The sequence below is a fragment of the Dermochelys coriacea genome, chromosome 7 (genome assembly GCF_009764565.3).
Source record: "Dermochelys coriacea isolate rDerCor1 chromosome 7, rDerCor1.pri.v4, whole genome shotgun sequence".
In the NCBI taxonomy this organism is placed as follows: domain Eukaryota; kingdom Metazoa; phylum Chordata; order Testudines; family Dermochelyidae; genus Dermochelys; species Dermochelys coriacea.
In genome coordinates, this window is record NC_050074.1 from 67,958,949 (window position 1) to 67,984,200 (window position 25,252).

The 25,252-nt window shown below is 42.0% G+C and overlaps 1 long non-coding RNA gene across 1 annotated transcript; it reads left to right on the plus strand.

The window, feature by feature from the left end:
• Positions 1–151: 151 nt before the first annotated feature.
• LOC122461090 lies at positions 152–24,777 on the plus strand. The gene is made up of 3 exons (XR_006282816.1): positions 152–226; positions 1,898–1,965; positions 24,622–24,777. It is a non-coding gene; the product is annotated as an uncharacterized LOC122461090 (long non-coding RNA).
• Positions 24,778–25,252: the final 475 nt, after the last annotated feature.

Below are 25,252 nucleotides of genomic sequence, written 5' to 3' on the forward strand. Positions count from 1 at the left end.
TATCTCTTGCACTTCTCAGGGAACATATTCAAAATGATCGCAACCGGTGCTTTGGACCAAGCATGGTTTCTTTTTCCTATTGAGTGTGAAAGGGTTGGGGGAGGAGTTGTGCAACATCCATATCCACATGGAACTAATATTTGTTTTTGCTTCCAGCTCTGTTGGTTGCTTCTGGTGACTTTGCTGCTGTGATTCTGCTGTATTTCTTCAGAGCCTGAGTCTCCAAGTAAGTCTTTGTTTTGCAGGTCTTATGTCTCTTTGGTATACGTCAATTAGTCCTGTAACCTAGCAAATGTTACCTTGGAATCTTCATGTTTAGAAACAGATTTGCATTGCACATGACAGTGCTTAAAGTACACACCCCCAGTAGAAATGTACATAAGCCACTAACTTTGAACCTGCAAAATTTGTTGGTTTTTGGATATGGGGTTATGGTTAGGGCTCCTCTTGTTTAACATGTAGGCAAATTCCTTGTGCAAGTGCTTCCAGTCTTCGCCATTAGGTATATGCCTTTCCTTTTGCAAATTTAGCTTCCCTAAAGAAGGGTTGGGGTTCTTTTCCCCTTTTTATTTTGTCTGTGTTCAGTCCTAAAAAATCCTCGGATTTGGCCTTCATCCTGTGCTCCCTTATCCTCGCTCCTTCTAAAATCTGTTTTCAAGAGGTGACTATGGATCTAGGCCTTACTACTTCTTACAGCAAATGCTTTCCTTACTTATTAAGTATTATATAATGTTAGAGAAGCAGCAGGTACAGTGCACTGGGGACCTGCGTTCTGTTCCCAGCTCCTAGAACACTGACCTGCTATGTGATCGTGGACAAGTCATTTCATCTTTCTGTCCTTGCCCCTGTTAGTACAATTAATTCATATGATTTCCATATGCATACAAATGTATATGGGCGGCAGGAATACACATGCATAAGGATGACAGGCATATAATATAACAGAGAGGCTTTTTAAAAAAAAAAGCTCAATATTCTGTACAAAAATTGCTTATACCCAAAGTACATTTGCACGTGCATACACACAGAGAGCATTATGGTAGTACTGAGCAAGAATGGTGAGTGTGTCCTTTAAGGTGTAGTTAGGCCTTCATCCAGAGTCTGTTTCTGAATGTACAGGCATACAGGAATTACTTCATACACACTGAAATGCTGCCATCTCTGAGTTGAAATACAGCAGCTGTCAATGTAGCAACCGTTTAGCATAGGAATGGAAGAATACCACATCAAACTGAAGGGCAGGCATGGAATGTATTATGTCAGTAAGAGTTATGTAGCCGAATTCCCACACGCTAATTTGTGGCTCTCGGGAAGCTCAGAAAAGCTTTTGCACAGTTTGTACATCAGCTGGGATTACACAGGGCTAGCTTTTAAGGCAAACACTGGGGTTCTTGGATGAAAATTTAGGCAGTGGAGTGTAGGATTGAAAGGACAAGCAGTGAGAGAGAATAAGTGGCTAAGAGCCAGCACGGCATTCTGAATTGCCCTACAGTAAGCTGGAAGGTTACGGCAGACTTTATCTCCGATATCCACAAGGGAAAGGTTGTTTGGGGGGGTTGCACTGCTTTGCAGCTCTGCTCACAGTAGTGCTTTGTGTGTAATTTCAGGTGCTTTTCTAAAGTTAGGCACCTGAGAGTAGGCTTTTCCAAAGCACCTAAAAGGTTTAAGAGCACAAGCCTGATTGAAAGTCAGCAGGATTTGAGATCTTAAATTCTTTAGAAGCTTTTGAAAATCCCCCATATCCATCCCCCTGTAAATCAGGCCACCTTCGTTTAGGTGCCTAAATATAGATGTAGGTGCATTTTCACACTTGGGCATCCAAGTGTGAAAATGTTGGCAATAGTTAAAACATGCCTGATAGTGAATATTGCCATTTATAACACTGTACTTTTTCCAGGCTATGCTGTACAGAGGAGTGCTGCCATGTGCTTCAATGGAAGGGACTTCCCTCATGTCTTTAATTATGTAAGTACAATAATAATAGTAATCCCCTTTATCATACGTTTCATTTTCATGCACTTTTTAAATAGTGAAATTTAACAGAACTGTATGCCTTGGCCTTATAGCAACTAGAGAAGGGTTTTTCTGCTCACAGATGGAAGGGATCTGACTCATCCTTTGTCAAATATCATGTGAATTGGGTTACCTGATTATCATCCGGCATCTTGGCTGGGTGGGCACCAGAGTGGTCATAACAATGGCCCTCTAACTCACTCAGCCCTCCCCAATGAATAGGATAAAATGATCTTACATCATCAACTTGATGGGTGCACATGAGAGTTGCTGATGTTTTGTTGTGGGAGCTGGAGCCTTGTAAAAGATGTTTCCATTCTGATAACAGAGCACAATCCTGTCCAGTAACTAAACTGCTGTGGGCCTTTTATTTGAGTTCCTGGCTCACTTGATAGTGCTTTTGTCAGGAGAGAGGCAGTTCTTTTACCTGGCAGCTTAATGTTGGTAATGAGACATGGTAGGACAAACCTGAGCCATCAAGGACAGCAGACTATATAAACCCTTTTTTTAATATGTGAAAGTAGCAGAGGATTGCCATGTGGTGTAATTGCTAAAATGAGGCTATCTTGTAATGCATTATTTTGATTAATTAGACTGTGTGTTGATTTTGTCCCTTTTCAGGGTAAATCCTAGCAAATTTCTCACCATATTGAAACCTATGTTGTTCTTAGTTTGTACATGTTTGATTTGGTTAGCACGGTTGATCATCCAGCACTAAAAAAGCACTTGAATTCTGCATATGTAGAAATATAATTATTATAGCTTATTAGGTGGGAGCAAAATCCCAGATGCAGGCTGGTTAACAGCATCCCCCACTTTCCCATCTGCAAGGGTAGGTAGAAATAGGAAAGATACATGGTAGTGGGTATATAAACACGAAAGATTTAATAGCGTGGTGGTGCTGAGAAGTCCTGCCTGGGTTTGGGGTCCTAGTCTGCAAACACACTGTATGAGACAGTCCCCTGCTATGGAAAGCTTACAGTCTAAATAGACCTGGCAGACAAAGGGAGGGGAAAAGAAGATTTATCATTTCCCATTTTACAGACTGCACTTGAAGGCTCAGAGAAACTAAGTGATGGTACCCAAGGTCACATAGAAAGTCGGTGGTAGAGTGAGGAATTAGAACTCAGATCTTTTGATTCTCTCAGTCCTGTGTTTTAACCAACAGACCATATTTACTAAATAACCCAATCATTTTTTGCAACTCATATTTTTATGATTTTTACAGTAAGCTCCATAGATATAATTCTAGAGTTTACATAGTATATTGAGGTGGTTAAGTTAAAAAAAAAAAAAAAAAACTGAAAAAGCATATCTGCTGCTACTGTTTTTACGTGTAGCCCAAAGAATAAGGGTCAAATTTTCTGCTGATCCAAGTGAGCTCAGCTCGATTGACTTCATTGGTTCCTTGTTCATTTACACCAGCTAGAAATTTGGCCCTAAACCTTACAAATTGTTCTGTTCTGAAAATAGCAACTGTAAAAAAGTACCTTGGAATGTAACTAGGGAAGGTGTGCTGTCGCTGAATTCAATTCCAAAGATTTGGCTGTAATGCCTAGTACTTTATAATAGTTTCATAGACATTAAGGCCAGAAGTGACCATTATGATCATCTAGCCAGACTTGTTGCATTACACAAGTCATAGAATTTTACCTGCATCAAGTATATAACTTCCAGTTACATGATGTGCACCTGTTGAAGCCCGTGAGAAACTTCCCTTTAATGGGAACACTATCTGGCTTATGGTTTATAGACCAGGGCCTTATTTTCATTCCCTAAAACAAAGGATATTGAGTGGATTTGGGAGATAGTTTAATGCATCACCTGTCTATTGTGTACAACGTTTACTTTTTAATGGCTCTGGTTAGAGTGATGGATAATACCCCACCATTAACCGTCTTCAGTTCTGCATGTTGTTCTATCTGGGTGTGCTCCTGTCTGTGAGTTGAAAGTTCGGATTGAAAAGCTGGGTGGAGAGGGATACATGCTGTTGATTTGAAGAAGTTTACATTGAAAGCAGGGTTTTCCGACGGTGCGAGGGTCTGCATTGCCTCAGTTCAAGCAACTTTTGGGTTTACAGTGAGGCTTTTTAAAAAGTGAATGTTTGGCAGGGGGTGTGTACGCCATTTCACTGCAGCTATACGAGAAAAACAGGTTAACTAAATTGGTTTTAGACTGATCTAGTTAAACTGGTGCAAATCCTGAATGTAGTAGCACTTAAACCAATTTTCACTCAGTGTTAAATCAATTCAACTTAATATAGTAGTTTACCAGCACAAGATAAACCAACTTAAGCAAGTGTTAAGCTGGTTTAAATGGATCTACACTGGGGGTTTGTACCATTTAAATAAAATTGGTTTAAAATCAATTTAATTAAATTGATACAATATTTGTAATATCAACAGGCCTAAATTTTCCATTGTGGCATAACAGCTGTTATAAGTACATTTATGTGATAGGATGTAGATAGCTGCATAATGAATGACACAATGTTATTTGCTTAGATTAATATAGAATGCTACAATTTAAAGGTGGAGTACAGGGGATGGATCACTTGATGATTACCTGTTCTGTTCATTCCCTCTGAAGCACCTGAAGCTTTCCTCCGAAGCATTGGCCACTGTTGGAAGACAGGATACTGGCTAGATGACCTTTGGTTTGACTCAGCATGGCCGTTCTTATGTTGTTATCTGTTGAGGTATCTAATTCATTTCCTTGTGCCAGAACGGAAGTTCTTCACACCATATATAATACAAATTTAAACAACCCGAGCAATGGAACTTCTGTCGTCTTCTCTTTGGAGACTGTGATCTGCAGGGCAATAGATCCCACCCAGAGGAAACTTTTCATCACATTAAGAACAAAAGAATGGCCATGCTGCATCAGACCAAAGGTACATGTAGCCCAGTATCCTGTCTTCTGATAGTGGCCAATGCCAGATGCCCCAGAGGGAATGAACAGAACAGGTAATCATCAAGTGATCCATCCCTTGTTGCCCATTCCCAGCTTCTGGCAAACAGAGGCTAGGGATACCATCCCTGCTCATCCTGGCTAATAGCCATTGATAGACCCATCCTTCATGAATGTATCTGGTTCTTTTTTGAACCCTGTTATAGTCTTGGCCTTCACAACATCCTCTGGCAAGGAGTTCCACAAGTTGACTGTGCGTTGTTTGAAAAAATAATTCCTTTTGTTTGTTTTAAACTTGCTGCCTATTAATTTTATTGGGTGGCCCCTAGTTCTTGTGTTTTGAAAAGGTGTAAATAACACTTCCTTATTTACTTTCTCCACACCAGTCATGATTTTATAGATCTCTATCATATCCCCCCTTAGTCATCTCTTTTCCAAGCTAAAAAGTCTCAGCCTTATTAATCTCTCCTCGTATGACAGTCGTTCCATACCCCTCATCATTTTCGTTATCCTTTTCTGAACCTTTTCCAAGTCCAGTATATCTTTTTTGAGATGGGGCAACCACATCTGCACACAGTATTCAAGGTGTGGGCATATCATAGATTTATATAGAGGCAAAAGGATATTTTCTGTCTTATTATCTACCCCTTTCTTAATGATTCCTAACATTCTGTTTGCTTTTTTGACTGCCGCTGCACATTGAATGGATGTTTTCAGCGAACTATCCAAAATGACTCCAAGATCTCCTTCTTGAGTGGTAACAATTAATTTAGACCCCATCATTTTATATGTATAGTTGGGATTATGTTTTCCAATGTGCATTACTTTGCATTTATCAACATTGAATTTCATCCGCCATTTTGTTGCCCAGTCACCCAGTTTTGAGAGATTCTTTTGTAGCTTTTTGCAGTCTCCTGGGACTTAACTATCTTGAGTAGTTTTGTATCATCTGCAGATTTTGCCACCTCACTGTTTACCTCTTTTTCCAGATCATTTATGAATATGTTGAATAGGACTGGTCCCAGAACAGGCCCCTGGAGGACACCACTATTTACCTCTCTCCATTGTGAAAACTGACCATTTCTTCCTACCCTTTTCAGAGTAGCAGCCGTGTTAGTCTGTATTAGCAAAAAGAAAAGGAGTACTTGTGGCACCTTAGAGACTAACAAATTTATTAGAGCATAAGCTTTCGTGAGCTACAGCTCACTTCATCGGATGCATTTGGTCCAAATGCATCCGATGAAGTGAGCTGTAGCTCACGAAAGCTTATGCTCTAATAAATTTGTTAGTCTCTAAGGTGCCACAAGTACTCCTTTTCTTCCTACCCTTTGTTTCCTATCTTTAACCAGTTACCAATCCACGAGAGAACCTTTCCTCTTATCCCATGACGGCTTACTTTGCTTAAGAGCTTTTGGTGAGGGACCTTGTCAAAGGCTTTCTGAAAATCTAAATACACTATATCCACTGGATCCCCCTTGTCCACATGCTTGTTGACCCCCTCAAATTCTAGTATATTGGTGAGGCATGATTTTCCTTACATTCAGCCTAAACATTCCTTTGCTTGTAAAACTCTTGATGTCACAACTACAAAATCTGGTGTGCAGATGAGGAAAAAATATTTTAATGAAGCAAAATAAGTTTTTGAACTAACTTCATCCCAACTGCTTTCCCCAATATGAAAACAGCAGTAGATCTAAATATTGGAGAAGACTAAGCATATCTGGAAAAAGCTTTCTTCTAGTTAATCTATTTATGCTGTGCTCATTAACCTAAGTGGCTTTAGTGGTTAACTGGCTATTTGCTGACATATCCAAGGAAGATTTTCCCCACTGAGAGATCTTCAAATATTCTTCAGTCTTTCTGTGTAACAGACTTCTATGTCTGGCTTCAGCTAGCAGAGAGCACTGTCATCTTTCAGCTAATGGGAGAGTTTGTGGAGCTAAATGAATCCCCACCGTTAGCACCCACCATTTCTGTATTGAAGTACTCAGTGGAGTTTTGCCTGGCTATGCCACAGCTGATTTGGCTTGATGTGTCCTAATGAAATCTGAAGCACAGATGGGCAAACCAGTTCAGATAAAATAAGAACAGACTTGAGCCTTTGACCCAAATTAGGACAGAATTGCAATCAAACTTCTATTTGAGCTTTGAAAATGTTTGGTGGTTGGGTTTTAACTTGAATTTTTATGCATCTCTGCACTGCCCGGGTATTGGTAGAAATGTACAGGATGAAATACTTGAGAGGCTGTTTTCATAGTTTGTCTGGAAAACAACATTTCAGTTATGTGGTGCAGATCCAAAAGGCAGGGATAAGCATATAAATTTGAGTATTGTCCCAAACTTAATACTTTAACCTTTTGAGCAACAAAAATGATTAGTCTGAGAGAGATACTGACTTGCAATGAAAAATGAAAAGAACCAAATACATGTAAGCCAAATGACCACTGGAGGAGGTGGGGGGAAAAACAGTCTACAAGGGGAAGTACAGTTAGGAACACCACCACCAGCCAAGGATCCAACCCACCAGTTGCATCATAGACATTACTACGTGAAGTTACTATAGAAGTTTTGTACAAATAAAAGGATCATTACATGAACTCCTGCATACATGCATATTCATTTTTTTCTTGTGGGGCTAACCTGGGTGTAAGATAATACTTGGATAACTGGACACTATTTATGGGGGGGGGGTGAGGGGGAAGCTGTCAGACCATGGAGTAAAATTTAATCTATTGTATGTGAAAGCAAAACAGTATAAACATTTACAAATGGAAGTTTTTTTTTTCAACAAATCAGTCCTAAATGTGAGATTAAAGATCCCGTCTTCTAAGCTTTACTGGAATGATGAGTCTCATATTTTGGATATGCATAGTACCGCTACATGAATTATTCAGTAGTGGTCTGTCTGCCTAGGTAATACAAAACTACATGCTATTGGGAATGAATATTACATTGCACGTTTCAGGTAACTGCATGTACATGAGCAGCTTGTGATAAATCATGTTTCATAAAAATATTGGTCTGAAGGAAGAGGAGAAAGCAGATAATGAGAACAACAGGGACGTGAATGTTTAGGTCATTTTTAAAAAATGTGTTGCAGTTTGTGTTTGGTTCATAATGTACTTCTCACTATTCCACAAGAAAAATGAATCACAATTATGAGTTGGTCTGAAATGGGCCTCAGCTGGCTAGGTGAATATAATGATATAAAACTGAAATAAAGAAGCTGGTGCCATTCATCAAGGGAAGAAGGAATTGAGTTTAGAGGGATGCAATCTGCCCTGTAGCTCAGATGCTTAATCTTGAAGGGCATTTTTTTTAATACGATGTGATTGCCAGTATTAGTTCACAGCAGCAATGGTTGGCTTGAAAACTCTTACAACAAATGCACAAACCATAAACATCAGATTCAGATTCTAATCACCCGAAGTTTCTGGTTGTTTAGAATATCACCTTCAAAACTTAGATCTGAGTTTGGGCTTTCAACAACCGAGAGCTCCAGTGTTTTGGTTCAGACTCATCTCTAACTGTAGCTAAGCAACTTAATATTTTTATGGGGGGGGATTTCCATATTCAAAGCTTTCTTAAAAATGGGGCTATTGCATTGAAAACATGAGCTAGAAACTAAGGCCATGCTTCCACTGGCCCTGTTCAGACCCAACTCCCATTTAAATTGTGATGCTCATGAAAGGATTAATGTATACAGGGCTACTGCTTCCATAGGCAGAAGAATAATACTCCTGTGGGGTTGGGAGAAGTTCAAGAGGAGGGACGAGCTGCCAGTGAGTGTTTGTTTTGAAGTTGCAATGCTTTTAACATAATATCATGTCAGAATTTTGGCAGGAAACGTTTTTGTGGCATTAGACACCACTGGAATTTTCCCTCTTCTCTTGTCACTTGCAGTTTCTTTTAAGCATAGATGAATTAATCTCTCCCTTTTAATATGGTAAGTTGTTTTTCTAATTCACCACCAAACTCTCCAATATCAGTACCTCAAACCCAACAGACAAAAACAGAAGCTGCCCCATGGATTAATGAGAGATCCAAAACTGGGTCAAGGAATCCTAATTTATGGGTAGAAAAGACCTGTTTTGGCCATCTATCCTCCTCGCTTGTACAAATGAGAAGTTGCTTCTTCTAGCATATGGGCTAATGGAGATCATTGTAATTTATTACTTGTTAGTAGAGCTGGTCAGGAATTTTTCGATGAAACTTTTTTTTTGGTCAGAAAATGCCAGTTCATTAAAACCAAAACTTTTTTCCTTGGGAAGCTTTCTCAAGCCCAGGATGCAATTGAGAGAAAGAGGAATTCTCTCCAGAAAAGCCATTCTCTTGGTGGGTAGGGCACTTACCGAGGAAGTGGGAGACTCAGGTTCAAGGCCCTGCTTTGAATCAGATGTAGAACGAAAATAGATTTCAAAAGCTCAGTTTTTCACGAAACCGAATTCTTGTTTTCTGGCTAGTCCTACTTGTTAGCTTGTTCACTGATGCAGTACCATGGCCAGCAGTTTTCACAGGACCACCTTTATTTAAAAAAATTATATTTGTATTCACACAATCTCAAAGCCCCTTGCCAACACTGATGTGCAGACTCATCGAAGCTGAAACACAACTGTTTCACCTTACATTAGGCAAATGTAAGGCAGGCCAGGGCAAATGTACAACAGCTTCCAGTTATTGCTTACAAATACCAAAGCATAGCAGAGGCAGCAATTTACTTGAGGACTCATTTCCATTATCAATGAATCATCTCTTTTTTTATTAGATGAGAAATAGGCAGGCATGCCAAGTCCCAGTGCTCCAGCACATTAGAGAAAACTTCTAATAAAGACGTGTACTTTTCCACTGAAATTCTCAGTGAATCTCTTTCCAAAGCAGGTAACTAAGTTATAGAAAATCTCACAGCCAATGAATTCCCACTCACCCATAATATGTTAACTGATCAAAATGCCACAAATAAGTTTAAATCAGTTCTTGATTTTTTTTTTTAAATTAGAAATTAGAGTTCTGTTTATATTACTATAAAAGGTTTCACTCAATCTTCCTTTGGATACTTTGGAGCAGCAATAATGGAAAATGTGATGAGAAGCAATATTTTGTGCATTTATTCACACACATTTATCTATATCAGGGTGTTTTCCTGGAACCCCTGATGGCAACCCCTCTCGGTTGTTGAAAGCCCAAACTCAGATCTAAGTTTTGAAGGTGATATTCTAAACAACCAGAAACTTTGGGTGATTAGAATCTGAATCTGATGTTTATGGTTTGTGCATTTGTTGTAAGAGTTTTCAAGCCAACCATTGCTGCTGTGAACTAATACTGGCAATATCTGAATACCTCACTGCCATAGAGAGAGAGGTCCCTAGTTATTCTTGCCATGAAATATGGAATCAGTCTTAAACGGAGGAGGCATTTATTAAAGAAAAAAACCTACTAATTACAGCCAAGCAAACAGGCTTCGCCATACAACTTGAGTTCCATATAGGTATCCTTTGTTTACCAGGGATCATACAGTCTGGAACTATCTACAGCAACTAAATAGCTAAATGATGAACTTCATGTAAACATATGAGCTCTTTTATATGTTTCAGTAGCGAATAGAGGTGCCTGCAAAATGAAGAGATACATTTATAGCTGGTTATGTCCGGTGGCAACTAGAGATGAAAGCATCAGATTTAATAGCATAGTTTTGCTCACTTTTCACAATAAAGATATCTATGCCACCTCAGAGTGGGATCTCATCTCACAAGCTATACACAGGATTGAGGAACAATCTCAACAGAAAAATACAGGACTTCTTTATAACACTTTAAATGTTCTGTTGCCAAGGCCTATATTTAAAGTAATTATAAATGTGCTGTATTTGCTATTACTGTTCCTTCTTTTGGAGGCCCTGGGAATCTTTTCCTTTCTTTCAGGCAGTATGATTTCAGTAGGTATGCCAACTAAGAAAATAAAGGTGATCACTATAGTGCTTCATTGTATCAATTGATTATCTGGGCAACTCACAGGGACTCTGAACAACACTCTGCAATTGGCCAGATCTCTTATGGGGGTTGGTGTGTTGAGGTTGCTGCTGCCCTCAGCTTTCCCCTATTTGAGTGGACTGCTAAGTGTTCCCTTGAAAAAAAGTGGCAGCCTTCTGCTATACAAATTGCCCGTCAAAACAAATTTCTAACAATCCACATATAGACACTTCATCTCGTCTAAAGAAGATTCTGCTCTGTTGCTGTAACAATTCTGTAGCCTTACTAAAAGCATTGAAAACTCCTCCTCAACCATTTCTTTTGTACAGAGAAGCAGCTATCATCATTTCTTGAACTCATACTGTTCTTTCTCTCATAAAAAAAATACATAACATACTTTAAAATAAACTTTAGGCCATCTTGTCAACTGTGTAGAACAATTTAGGATTTTAACCCAAGGTGTAGAGTTCAGCTCACCAGTGGCAACTCATGTCTTATGCATTATCTTGACAACTGCAGATCTTATGGCCCTTGACCTTCATGGGGAAGTCTCATTGATCCTGCAATGGTTTCTATTATTGAATATAGGAGATGAAATTAGTGAAGTCACATTTCAGATGAGCTGGACTCACCAGAAATAGAATCTGAATAAATTGACTCACCTAGATCAATTCCTCCAGTTTGCAAAGCTAATATCATTTGAAATGACCAAACAGTTGAGAAAGGTCAGATTTCCATAAATATCTCCAATTGAAACACCCTTCCTCACACTTCACAACCCAAGAAGCTGAGAAATTAACCAATGTCTAAATCTGAAAACAAATTGAAAAGACTTAGACAAGCAGTACTGTTTACCAGAGCACAAGGCCATTCCCCCCGTTGCAGGTCATCTTTCTACTTATGTAAAATGAAGTCATACCAACTTCTGCATTTAGTCTAGTACACTGGTTTGGCTGCTTGCTGTGTGTTAACCAAATGATTAACTGCACCGAACCCAGCTCCTCAAGTGAGTAACTCTGGGCAGTTAAGACGGATTCTGATGTAACTTACTAGTGTAACTCCCCTGGTTTCCACAGAGAAACTCCAGATGCACACTGGTGTGTGAGTTAAGAATAATGTCTTTTCACATTATTTATCTGTATCATTTCATGCATAATCTGTGTTCCTTCCAATATTCAGCCCCTGGAAGCGCAAATAAATAGTTGTAAAATGGAAGTATGTATTTTGAAACTGCATAACAAGTCTATGAAAATGCATCCAGTCTGTGACTGTTCAGGCCCATCCCAGGTGGGACTAACCCAGTCTCCATGGAGTTAACGCATTTCAGCTGAGAACCTCAGCCAGGTGAAAAGTTCCTATGTTGCACTTTGATAACAGCTTTGACAGCAGGTAGGATCAAATCAGTGGCCTTAAAGACAGGATGAGCTCTCATATTTGATTGCCCTTTATTTTTAAAGCAGCCACATGAGTTAATATTAAAATGGTAAGGACTTGGACAAGCATATGGCATAGCAATGGATTTAAATATAATCAATTCCTCCCTTTTTCCACCTTACCTCCTCCCTCCCAGGAATAAAATCCCACCCCAGGTAATAAACTGGAGCACTTACACGCTCCAGTTGTACACTTCTCCCCTCCCTCAGTGATTCCAGGTCATGGTGATTTATTTTAAATCAAAGTAATTTTGAACTCCCCTTATCCCCAGCTGCAGAGTCCTACCCTGATTGCCAGTGAATGATCTGATTGATCTGAAATAAACAAAATGACCTTCCTTCAATAGCTGCAGAGGCTTTCATGCAAAATTCTTTTGTGTGGTCTTGATCTGTGATAGTTTGTTTTTCTGTGAGATTGGCTGAGTAGTTCTTCCTATCTTAGATTTTTATGTAGGCTCTAAGTCATTTTTATGTGTATAACTGTCCCAGGCAGCACACACAGAAATTTACAGAATAATTAAAACTTTGGTAGGATCTAGTAATTGGATTTGCTTTACGTTTTGTTTGGGCTAGTGGTTAAAACATGGAACTCCTAGGTTGTATTCTTGACTCTGGCATTGACTCATTATGTGACCTAGAGCAAGAAGTTTAAGATAGGGCACCAAACAGAGACTCTTCTGCCGCTGGTTTGCTGGGTGAACTTGGGCAAGTCACTTCCCTTTGCTGATCCTTAGGCCATGTCTACACTATGAATTTATAGAATTCGGTTTTATAGAAAGCGTTTTTATATAGTTGATTGTGTATGTCCCCACACAAATGCTGTAAGTGTATTTAGTCGGCGGAGTGCATCCACAGTACCGAGGCAACTGTCGACTTCCGGAGCATTGCATTGGGGGTAGCTATCGCACAGTTCCTGCAGTCTGTGCCGCCTATTTGAATTCTGGGTAGAAATCCTAATGCCTGATGGGGCAAAAACATTGTCACGGGTGGTTCTGGGTACATATCGTCAGGCCCCCCTTCTCTCCCTCCCTCCGTGAAAGGAACGGCAGACAATCGTTTCGCGCCTTTTTTCCTGGGTTACCCATTACCATACCATGGCAAGAATGGAGCCCGCTCAGCTCACTGTCACCGAATGTCTCCAGGGTGCTGGCAGACACGGTACTGCATTGCTACACAGCAGCAGCTCATTGCCTTTTGGCAGTAGACAGTGCAGTATGACTGGTAGACATCGTTACCGTATTCCTGGGTGCTCTTTTAGCTGACCTCGGTGAGGTCGGTCAGGGGCGCCTGAACAAACATGGGAGTGACTCAACCAGGTCATTTCCCTTTTAAGTTTCATCTCATGGTGATTCAGTCCTGCTAGCAGTCCTGCTGCACCGTCTTTTAATGAACAGCCAGGAGATGACGATGGCCAGCAGTCATACTGCACCGTCTGCTGCCAGCAAGATGTATAAAGATAGATGAAGTGGATCAAAACAAGAAATAGACCAGATCTGTTTTGTATTCATTTTCTCCTCCCTCCCTCTGTGAAATCAACGTCCTGCTAAACCCAGGGTTTTGAATTCTATCCTTGAGGGGGCCATCCTGTTTCTCCTTGATGCAAAGCCACCCCCTTTGTTGATTTTAATTCCCTGTAAGCCAACCCTATAAGCCATGTTGTCAGTTGCCCCTCCCTCCATCAGAGCAACGGCAGACAATTGTTTTGTGCCCTTTTCCCTGGATTGGCCAAGCAGACGCCATAGCACAGCAAGCATGGAGCCCATTCAGCTCACCGCAGCAGTTATTATCATTGTAAACACCTCACACATTATTGTACAGTTTATGCAGAACCAGCACCTGAAAAACCAGGTGAGGAGGTGACGGCAGTGCGGTGATGAGGACATGGACACAGATTTCTCTAAAACCGCGGTCCCCAGCAATTTGGAGATCACGGTGTTACTGGGGCAGGCTCATGCCATGGAATGTCGATTTTGGGCCTGGGAAACAAGCACAGAGTGGTGGGACCGCATAGTGTAGCAGGTTTGGGATGATTCCCAGTGGGTCCAAAACTTTCGCATGCGTAAGGGCACGTTTATGGAATTTGTGACTTGCCTTCCCCTGCCCTGAAGGGCAAGAATACCAAGATGAGAGCAGCCCTCACAGTTCACAAGCGAGAGGCAATAGCCCTGTGGAAGCTTGCAACTCCAGACAGCTACCGGTCAGTCAGTAATCAATTTGGAGTGGGCAAATCTACCATGGGGGTGGTTGTGCTTCAAGTAGCCAATGCAATCATTGAGCTCCTGTGATCAAAGGTAGTGACTCTGGGAAATGTGCAGGTCATACTAGATGGCTTTGCTGCAATGGGATTCCCTAACTATGGTGGGCTATAGAAGTAATGCATATCCCTATCTTGGGACCGAACCACCAGGGCGGCCAGTACATAAACTGCAAGGGGTACTTTTCAATGGTTCTGCAAGCACTGGTGGATCACAAGGATTGTTTCACCAACATCAACGTGGGATGGCCGGGAAAGGTTCATGACGCTCGCATCTTCAGGAACTATGGTCTGTTTAAACGACTGCAGGAAGGGATTTACTTCTCAGACCAGAAAATAACTGTTGGGGATGTTGAAATGCCTATAGTTATCCTTGGGGACCCAGCCTACCCCTTAATGCCATAGCTCATGAAGCCGTACACAGGCACCCTGGACAGTAGTAAGGAGCTGTTCAATTATAGGCTGAGCAAGTGCAGAATGGTGGTAGAATGTACATTTGGATGTTTAAAGGGTTACTGGCTCAGTTTACTGACTAGGTCAGACCTCAGTGAAACCAATATTCCCATTGTTATTGCTGCTTGCTGTGTGCTCCACAATCTCTGTGAGAGTAAGGGGAAGACGTTTATGGCAGGATGGGAGGTTGAGGCAAGTCACCTGGCCGCTGAATATGTGCAGCCAGACACCAGGGCAGTTAGAAGAGCACAGCAGGAAGTGCTGCACATCAGAGAAGCTTTGAAAACCAATTTTATGACTGGCCAGGGTACTGTGTGACACTTCTGTTTTGTTTCTCCTTGATGAAAACCCGCCCCTTTGGTTACCTCTAAATTCCCTGCAAGCCATCTGCCCTCCCCCTTTCGATCACAGCTTGCTTGCAAAGGAAATAAAGTCACTATCATTTAAAAACATGTATTCTTTATTAATTGATAATAAAAATAGGGAGATAACTCACAAGGTAGCCCAGGTGAGGTGTGGGAGGAGGGTAGGAGGGAAGGAAAAGGCTACTTTAAAACTTCTTGAAGCCCTTCTGTTGCTTGGGCTGTCTGTCCACTGGGGTGGAGTGGTTGGGTGCCCGGAGCCTCCCCCAGATGTTCTTGGGCTTCTGGGTAAGGAGGCTATGGAACTTGGGGAGGAAGGAGGGCGGTTAAACAGGGGCTACAGTGGCAGTCTGTGATCCTGCTGCCTTTCATGAACCTCCACCAGACGCCAGAGCATGTCCATTTGATTCCGCAGTAGCCCCAGCATTGCCTCATGCCTCCTCTGATCTTCCTGCCGCCATCTCTCCTCATGTTCATCAGCCACTTTCCTGTACTGTGCTATTGGGTCCCTCCACACATTCTGCTGAGCTCTGTCAGTGCCGGACGACTGCATGAGCTCAGAGAACATTTCATCGTGCGTGTGTTTTTTTCGTCGCCTTATCTGTGATAGCCTTTGGGATGGAGGAGGGAGGCTTGAAACATTTGCAGCTGCTGGAGGAAAAAAAGGGAGTGAAGTATTTAAAAAGATATATTTTACAGGACAATGGCTATACTTTTTGACGGTGAACAACACTATTCACTTTACACAGCACTTGTGATTTTGGTACAAGGTCTCATGTTGCATCTTATATTGAGTGCCTGCGGCTTTGGTGTTAGAGATCACACACGCAGTGCCGGGCAACAGAATTCGGCCTGCAGGCGGCCATGGTAAGCCATAGTCTTTCGGCTTCTGCAACCTTCATAACAGCAGCACCCTTCTCTCCCATACCAAGCAAAGCCCGTTGAGTTGGCCATTTAGGCTGCGGTTTTCTTTTTAATGTGCAGCAGCAGAAACCAAACTAACTCCCATTCCCCCATCCAATTCTCTGGGATGATCGCTTTACCTCTCCCTGCACCACATGGCTGGTATCAGGGAAGATCCCTGCTAGCCAAATGTGAACAGCTCAGTGCCAATGCCCCGCCCCCGCACCCCCCCACACGTGGCTAACTGCGGGGAAGATTTCTTTTCAGCCACAGGCAAACAGCCCAGTAGGAACGGCCGCCTCTGAATGTCCCGTTAATTAAATCCCCCTATTTCAACAGGATTACCATGAACACCAGGTGGCTGAACTCTTTGACTTTGTCCTCACCCATAACTATTTCACATTTGGGGACAATGTATACCTTCAAATCAGCGGCACTGCAATGGGTACCCGCATGGCCCCACAGTATGCCAACATTTTTATGGCTGACTTAGAACAACGCTTCCTCAGCTCTCGTCCCCTAATGCCCCTACTCTACTTGCGCTACATTGATGACATCTTCATCATCTGGACCCATGGAAAAGAAGCCCTTGAGGAATTCCACCATGATTTAAACAATTTCCATCCCACCATCAACCTCAGCCTGGACCAGTCCACACAAGAAATCCACTTCCTGGACACTACGGGGCTAATACGTGATGGTCACATAAACAGCCCCCTATATCGGAAACCTACTGACCGCTATTCCTACCTACATGCCTCTAGCTTTCATCCAGATTACACCACACGATCCATTGTCTACAGCCAAGCTCTACGATATAACCGCATTAGCTCCAACCCCTCAGACAGGGACAAACACCTACACGATCTCTATCATGCATTCTTACAACTACAATACCTACCTGCTGAAGTGAAGAAACAGATTGACAGAGCCAGAAGAGTACCCAGAAGTCACCTACTACAGGACAGGCCCAACAAAGAAAATAACAGAACGCCACTAGCCATCACCTTCAGCCCCCAACTAAAACCTCTCCAACACATCATCAAGGATCTACAACCTATCCTGAAGGACGACCCATCACTCTCACAGATCTTGGGAGACAGGCCAGTCCTTGCTTACAGACAGCCCCCCAACCTGAAGCAAATACTCACCAGCAACCACACACCATACAACAGAACCACTAACCCAGGAACCTATCCTTGCAACAAAGCCCGTTGCCAACTCTGTCCACATATCTATTCAGGGGACACCATCATAGGGCCTAATCGCATCAGCCACACTATCAGAGGCTCGTTCACCTGCGCATCTACCAATGAGATATATGCCATCATGTGCCAGCAATGCCCCTCTGCCATGTACATTGGTCAAACTGGACAGTCTCTACGTAAAAGATTAAATGGACACAAATCAGACGTCAAGAATTATAACATTCAAAAACCAGTCGGAGAACACTTCAATCTTTCCGGTCACTCGCTTACAGACCTGAGGGTGGCTATCCTTCAACAAAGAAACTTTAAAAACAGACTCCAACGAGAGACTGCTGAATTGGAATTAATTTGCAAACTGGATACAATTAACTTAGGCTTGAATAGAGTCTGGGAATGGATGAGTCATTACACAAGGTAAAACTTTTTCCCCATGTTATTTCTCCCCCCTACCCCACCCCACCCCCCACTGTTCCTCAGATGTTCTTGTTAACTGCTGGAAATAGCCTACCTTGCTTGTCACGATGAAAGATTTTCCTCCTTCCCCGCCCGCTGCTGGTGATGGCTCATCTTAAGTGATCACTCTCCTTACAGTGTGTATGATAAAACCCATTGTTTCATGTTCTCTGTGTGTGTATATAAATCTCCCCACTGTATTTTCCACCAAATGCATCCGATTAAGTGAGTTGTAGCTCATGAAAACTTATGCTCAAATAAATTTGTTAGTCTCTAAGGTGCCACAAGTACTCCTTTTCTTTTTGTGAATACAGACTAACACGGCTGCTACTCTGAAACCATGAACAATATCACTTTCCTGAGGATAACACAGAGAGATAAAGAACGGATGTTGCTTGAATGCCAGCAAACACCGGGACCATACGCTGCCAGGCTTTGTCATGCAATGATAACAGATTACTTGCTACTAGCATGGTGTGGTAAAATGTCCTACCATGGAGGAAGGAATAAGGCTGCTCTCCCCAGAAACCTTCTGCAAAGGCTTTTAGAGTACCTCCAGGAGAGCGTCATGGAGATGTCCCTGGAGGATTTCCGCTCCATCCCCAGACACGTTAACAGACTTTTCCAGTAGCTGTACTGGCCATGAATGCATCCCAAATCCTCAGGGCTACTTAATCATTAAAAATGCTTGCTTTTATAATATGTATTATATTTAAAAATGTACACTCACCAGAGGTCCCTTCTCTAGCTTGGTTGGGTTGGAGGGGTATTTCAGTCAGGGTGAGAAAAAGATCCTGGCTGTCGGAGAGAACAGTGTGCTGTGTGCTCTCCTCAAGCTTCTCCTCCTCCTCCTCATCTTCCCCATCCGCAAAATCCTCAGCCATGGCAGAGAAAACCCCATCATCTGAGTCCACGGACAGGGATGGGGTAGTGGTGGCGGCCCCCCCTAGAATAGCATGCAGCTCAGCGTAGAAGTGACATGCCTGGGGCTCTGTCCTGGAGCGTCAGTTTGATTCTTTGGTTTTCTGGTATGCTTGTCTGAACTCCTTAAGTTTCACGCGGCACTGTGTTGTGTCCCTGCTGTAGTCTCTGTCCCTCATGACCTCGGAGATTTTTTGAAATGTTTTGGCATTTCGTCTTTTGGAAAGTAGTTCTGATAGCATAGATTCGTCTCCCCATACAGCGATCAGATGCAGTATCTCCCGTTCGGTCCAAGCTGGAGCTCTTTTTCGATTCTGGGACTGCATGGTCACCTGTGCTGATGAGCTTGCCTGGCCAAACAGGAAATGAGACTCAAAAGTTCCCCTGGGTTTTTCCTGTACACCTGGCCAGTGCATCCGACTTCAGAGTGATATCCAGAGCGGTCACAATGGTGCACTGTGGGATAGCTCCTACAGGCCAATACCTTCAAATTGCGTCCACACTAACCCTAATTCGAAACGGCGATGTCGATTTCAGCGCTAATTCCCCTCTTTGGGGAGGAGTATAGAAATTGGTTTTAAGAGCCCTTTATGTCAAAAAAAAAAATGGCTTCATTGTGTGGATGGGTGCAGTGTTAATTCGATGTAACGCTGCTAAATCCGACATAAACTCGTAGTGTAAACCAGGCCCTGTTTGTAAAATAGAGCTAATGATACTGACCTCCTTTGTATAGTGCCTTGAGATCTACAGATGAAAAGTGCTGGATAGTTTTATTATGTGCCTCTGTTTCCCCATTTGTCAAATGGGAATAATACTCAGCTACCTCACAGGGTTGCTAATGAGTTGAATATTTCTCAACATCTTTGAAGCCCTTGAGTGAAAGGTGTTGTAGAAGTGTAAACTATTAGTATTGTCATTATGACATACATCATTCTTTATGGCTGGAATTTGTAAAGGAGCCTAGGCAGGTTAGGCACCCAGTCTCATTAAAATTTAATAGCAATTGGATGCTTAACTCCCATAGGCTCTTTTTGAAGGTCACTGCTGAGGAATTTTCTTATACCAAATTTTATCTAATCCAAGGCATCAAGAGAGGAAGAAATGAGAGAGAGGTCTTTTCTACACAGAGAGGTCTTTTCTATACACACACACACACACACGGTGCATTGGTTTAACTAAAGGTGTAACGCCAAACTGATTTAGTTAAATTGGTGCAGTTTTAGATGTGGGTATTCATACATTGGTTTAAACCTACTTAATATGAGTTTAGCTTGCACCTGCTAAATCACAGAGAGAGAGAGAGAGAGAGAGAGAGAGAGAGCTGGAAACACTAAATAAGGATAAGAGAAAATCAGCCATGAATTTGTTCTCTCAATGGGCTCCAACTGTTCTCAGCTCTGTCTTTGGGGTTTTTGGGTCAGTGGTTTTGTCACCCATCCTACATTTCATTCAGCAATTTGAGAATTCTAAAGCAAATTAGGAGAAGAGCTTACAATAATCATAATTAAACATGAGACAATTTCCAAGATGAGGCACTCCTTAATTCCCTTGGAATTAGAAAAAAAAATGAAGAAAACAGACTAATTTCCTGAAGATTTTTTTTCCATCAATCCACCTAACCTCTGCTAATCTGCCTCCTATTCCCATATGCTATCTTCACACGGCTAGCACATCTGCAGATGCTATTACTGTCAAGTGTTAGAGCTCAGCGCATCTTCAGCTGCTGCTTCTACTCTAGCTTGCCCAATTTAACAAACTCCACTTGCAGAAGGCTAACAATAAGCAGGTTGCCATAACTTTTCAAGGAAACTGCAGCAAATATCAATGCAACTGTCAGTCTACACACGTACTGTAGGCGCGCGCTCACTCCTGCTCTCTCATAGCCCGCAGCTTAAAAGCACTGTTCTTTGCCAAGGAAGAGCAGCTATCTTCAATCTGGCATCTGAAAATGACAAAGAGATCTATCAAACAGAATTAGGAGTACAGATCCTTCCTGTTCTGTTTAGCTTTGTAATTCAATATGAGTCAAACAAGAGGCCTGGCTTGGGGAAAGGCACTTCTTCAAATCTAATGAAGTGCCCCAGCTCCAGTTTACCATCATGCAAACATTAACATATAAACTTCCTATATAGAGAATAAGATATAAAGGCATATTGTACACAAAAGGAGAAATTTATCAACGTATTTTGAACTTTTGAGGGTCTGCTTCTAATAGACTGTACTAACTAGGTATGATGATACAGTTTCATAACCAGCTTTCTATTGTTGTTTTCTATCCACTCCGGAAATCTTAATAGAATTTCTGCCCTACGCTTAGGAATAGTCTTGATTAGGTTTCCGAGAGAGTCTCAGGCTGTTCTGGGATGTCTAAAATAAAAGGAGTTTCAAAAGTGTATTTACAGTTTTATTCATTTTCTTTGGCCTCTCTATATAACTTCACTTATGTCACCACCCAATCCATCCTATAGCAGCTGAACGCAGCATGTGAAAAGACTGCTCTGAGATTCTGCTTCTCTCTCCTTTGATGCATAGCCTGTTTGTGTAAGAACAATGGCAACAGAGGTATGCTGATTTTACATCAGCGGAGGGTCTAACCCAGTGCGTCCTGAGGAAGAATTAAAATCCCCCACCTCACCACAGCACATTTTCCTACCACTTTTTGTTCATCACCTGTCTGGGAACTTTACTGTAACCACTTGTCTTACAGCAGATTTCAATCCTGGCAGAATCAATATGATTCAGAATGAGCTTATTCTAGACATATGAAACAGTTTTACGAGTTTTTTGAGACTGAAGGACATTATTTTACTCGCAATTCTGCTGGCAAAGAGCACCCCAACAGGTGCTGATCAGATGCTTCCTTAACCAGGCCCCTGAGATAATCATGACAAGGACATATTTTCCTTTGACCTAGGTTGTTTCACATCCATGCTTGTTTGTCTGTTGTGTCTTGTCTGACACCTTCCTTGTAAGTTCTCTGGCAGGAACTGTCCTCACTGATCTATATAGCCCTTAGCACAATGGACCCCGACCTTCTATTTGGGTTCCTAGGTGCTGCTAATAGTAGTAGGTAGTAGTAATAATTAATAAATAAATTCTTCCCAAAGATGCTGCTCAGCTTTTGCAAACTCTGGAATGAGATGGAGTTTATTGTCCAGGGAAGTCTTAACGGTTAAAAGAGCAGCCTATGAAAGCAACAACTTTTATTTGTTTACATTTCAGGATCCCAAACCTGCAGAAAGCACAAGGACAGAAATAGAGAGGCCCAAGCATAGACTATTTCTTTCCCTGGACACATGCAGAGGGTAAAACTTTCTACCATGGCACGGGTAGCTTGTCTTTTTGTTTGCTAAGCAGCTGATTTCTATAGTGTGGTAGAAAAAGATGGATGTGTAAACAGCTACTGAAAGAGATGCAGTAATGGATTCCTTGAAAGAAATCCCCTTAAATGTTCTCTCAAACAATTTTGCAAATGATCATATAAACAAGCAATCATTTGGCCTATCGATAGAACAGCTTTTCTATTTGCTGTTGCGCATTCCTCGTATACCCATCATTTTGTTATATGCTTCTTCTCCAGAATCAAATAGAGACTCAAATCCCACAAGTAGATCTGAAAAAACTCAAACTTTGGAAAGGCTCAGATTGATGTCCAAACTCTGCAGTTAAGGCCCATCTCTACCCAAATTAAGCTCAAGATGCATTAAATAGGGCACATGTTCCATTAGTTACTTTAACTTTTGATTGCCGATTTCTAAAATCCCTGGGCAACATTTAAATGGAAATTTCCACTTTGAAAGGAGCCAGACAGTGGACAAAAGCAGAAGTAGTAAATAGCAGCATATTAACACATCCATGCAATGCAGAGCTTTTGAGTTGATATTGCTCACCTGGTGGTTGTCTGCAGTAACTGGATTTTCTCTTGTAACATATGAACTAGTGAAAATTCTTGATGTACAACTAAGGTTGTGAATTACCCAATTTCTTTAACTGCCATTAGAAAGCACAAATAGCAATGAAATATTCTGCACTGTCTGTGTCTGATGTGGGGCAAATTCTGAGACTCTGCATGTGTGCTTATAAGCTTTTTAGCCTAGTAATTTCCCAGTAATTCAAGAGCTGGCAGCAGTGTGGAGCTGCAGCAACATGGTACTCTTATCAGTTGAATGATTCCGGCATAGGCAGCAGGCCAGCGAAGGCCAACTGCATTGCGAAAGTGACCTAATTGCTCTCCTGAATGGGAAACAGCAGCCTGCTTTTCCTATACAGATTATTACCACGTGCTGCTGTGATATACAAAACACTCCACATTCTTTCGTATCACTATCTTACATGCTACATATTCTTCTTCAGACATGTGCCAGGTAGCCACCCAGAAGCTTGGGTGCACTCTGTGATGCACTGAATTTCTGTCCGATTCATTTGCAGTCTTCCTTACTAAGCCAATCTCTTGTATCTGCCACCCTGTTTCCAATTTGCAAACCATAATGGAAAGAGATCTGAACATTATTTAAGCCTCCCCCACCCCACCCCCACCCGGGTAAACCTGTTTTCCTACTGGGAAGGAAATGTTAGTGAAGAAGTCATGTAGTAGAACTTGCTACTAATGGGTCAGAGTTGATTCTTACTGGCTATATAAATCCAGAGTAGATTAAACTGACTAGCACAGAGGCAGTGGGGGCTACCTGTTGTCCTGCAACCTACCTATCAGGATACCTCACTGCACTGAGAGTCAGGAGATGTGGATTCTGTTCCCAGCTCTCTAAGTCCTTGGACAAGTCTTTTCTCTGCGTCTCTGTTTCCCCCTTACGCTTTCTCTTTTCTGTCGATTTCAATATAAAGCTCTTCGGGGCTGGGGCTTTCTGGGCATGTATGTACAGCACTGAACACCCTGAGCCTCAGTCCCAGCCAGGCCTGTTGGAGCTTTGTGATACAAATAATAAATAGTCACTATAATCTGGGTGGTACATGGCAGGCCCATCAGCCTACTACTTGTTTTTGATGTGCATCTGGGCTAGCTGGACAGCCCCACTCTTCTTCTCATTTCCTCTGTGGCATTTTCTGAGGAGTGGGATCAGAATGTTTCTCACCAGATCTTTAGTTACTTTCACTTCAGGTTACAGTGATATTGGGAAGGGAATGGGTGCAAAACTGGAAAAAAATATTTCTAAAAACTCATGGAACTTTTCTGACCTTCAGAAAGGTTCATTTGGATTTGGACAAAGATGTAGGTTAGTTCCTTTTTTATCCAAGCCAACTCGCTTGTACCTTTGAGATATCCAGACCCCACTTTGAAGGAAATAATATGTTGTTACTTCAGCAGATACCAGCGCTGCTGCTCTCTGTCAGCTAACCTAATAAATGCCCTTACTAACGTCATAAGAGAGAATCATCTACTTGCCAGCAGCAGGTGCCTGAAAGCAGGGCGGTACATAGTTGTAATGGAAATTCCAGCTGAAAACAGTCATCTGATTTCTACTGTTTTCACTTGGTAATTAGATTTGGACCCCAATGAAGGAGGTCTATTTGTCAGTTGTTTTCGGGGGCTGCAGATCCTCCATAAAAATCAACAAAACCCAAAAGAAACCAGTAAAGACCATTAGGAGTAGTCTGATAGATTTTCTAGCAGTGAGACACATGCAGACATGGCTGTATAGGTCCCACTCTTCCTGAGTCCTGTATCTCACGCAAATACCCTGATCCTCTAGAGACCTATTCCTGATTTCTCTTTGTGTTTCTGAATAGATAATACATTTCCTCAACTGCCCTCTTGACCTACAAAGTAGCCTGTTGGCTCCATTCCTCGTTTCCAGTGCCATGTTGATGTTCCAGCAGAGGCCTTGGGCCCTCACATCCAGGGGAAAGGTGGGGCTGCCACACACCGAGTGGGAATTGCAATCATGGATACACAGAGAAAGGTATGCAATGGGGACAGAAGGGGTGGATGCAGTTGGTTACAGACTGAGAAGCTGGATGGGTCCCATGTGTGTTACTTTGCACAGAGTCATGCAAAAGCTAGGGCCAGCCTTGGATACAATAAATTGAAAATACTGGTCCATTAAAGAAATTTTAAAACCTGTTTCCTAATTGTAGCTCACTTAGTTGCAGGTATTGTGATTAATGACATACTCTAGACAAGCAGCATGGCCTAGTGGGTAGGGCACAGGAGTGGGTATCGAGATCTGGCTTGTATTTGTGCCTCTGCCAGTGAACTGCTGAGTAACCTGGGGCATGTCACTTCATCGCTCTATGTTCTGTTTCCCCTCCCGTTCTTTGTCTGTCTTGTCTATTTAGACTGTAAACTCTTTGGAACATGGATGGTTTCTTACTAAGTGTTTTTACAGTGTCTAGCACAATGTCTAGCACAACACCTCTA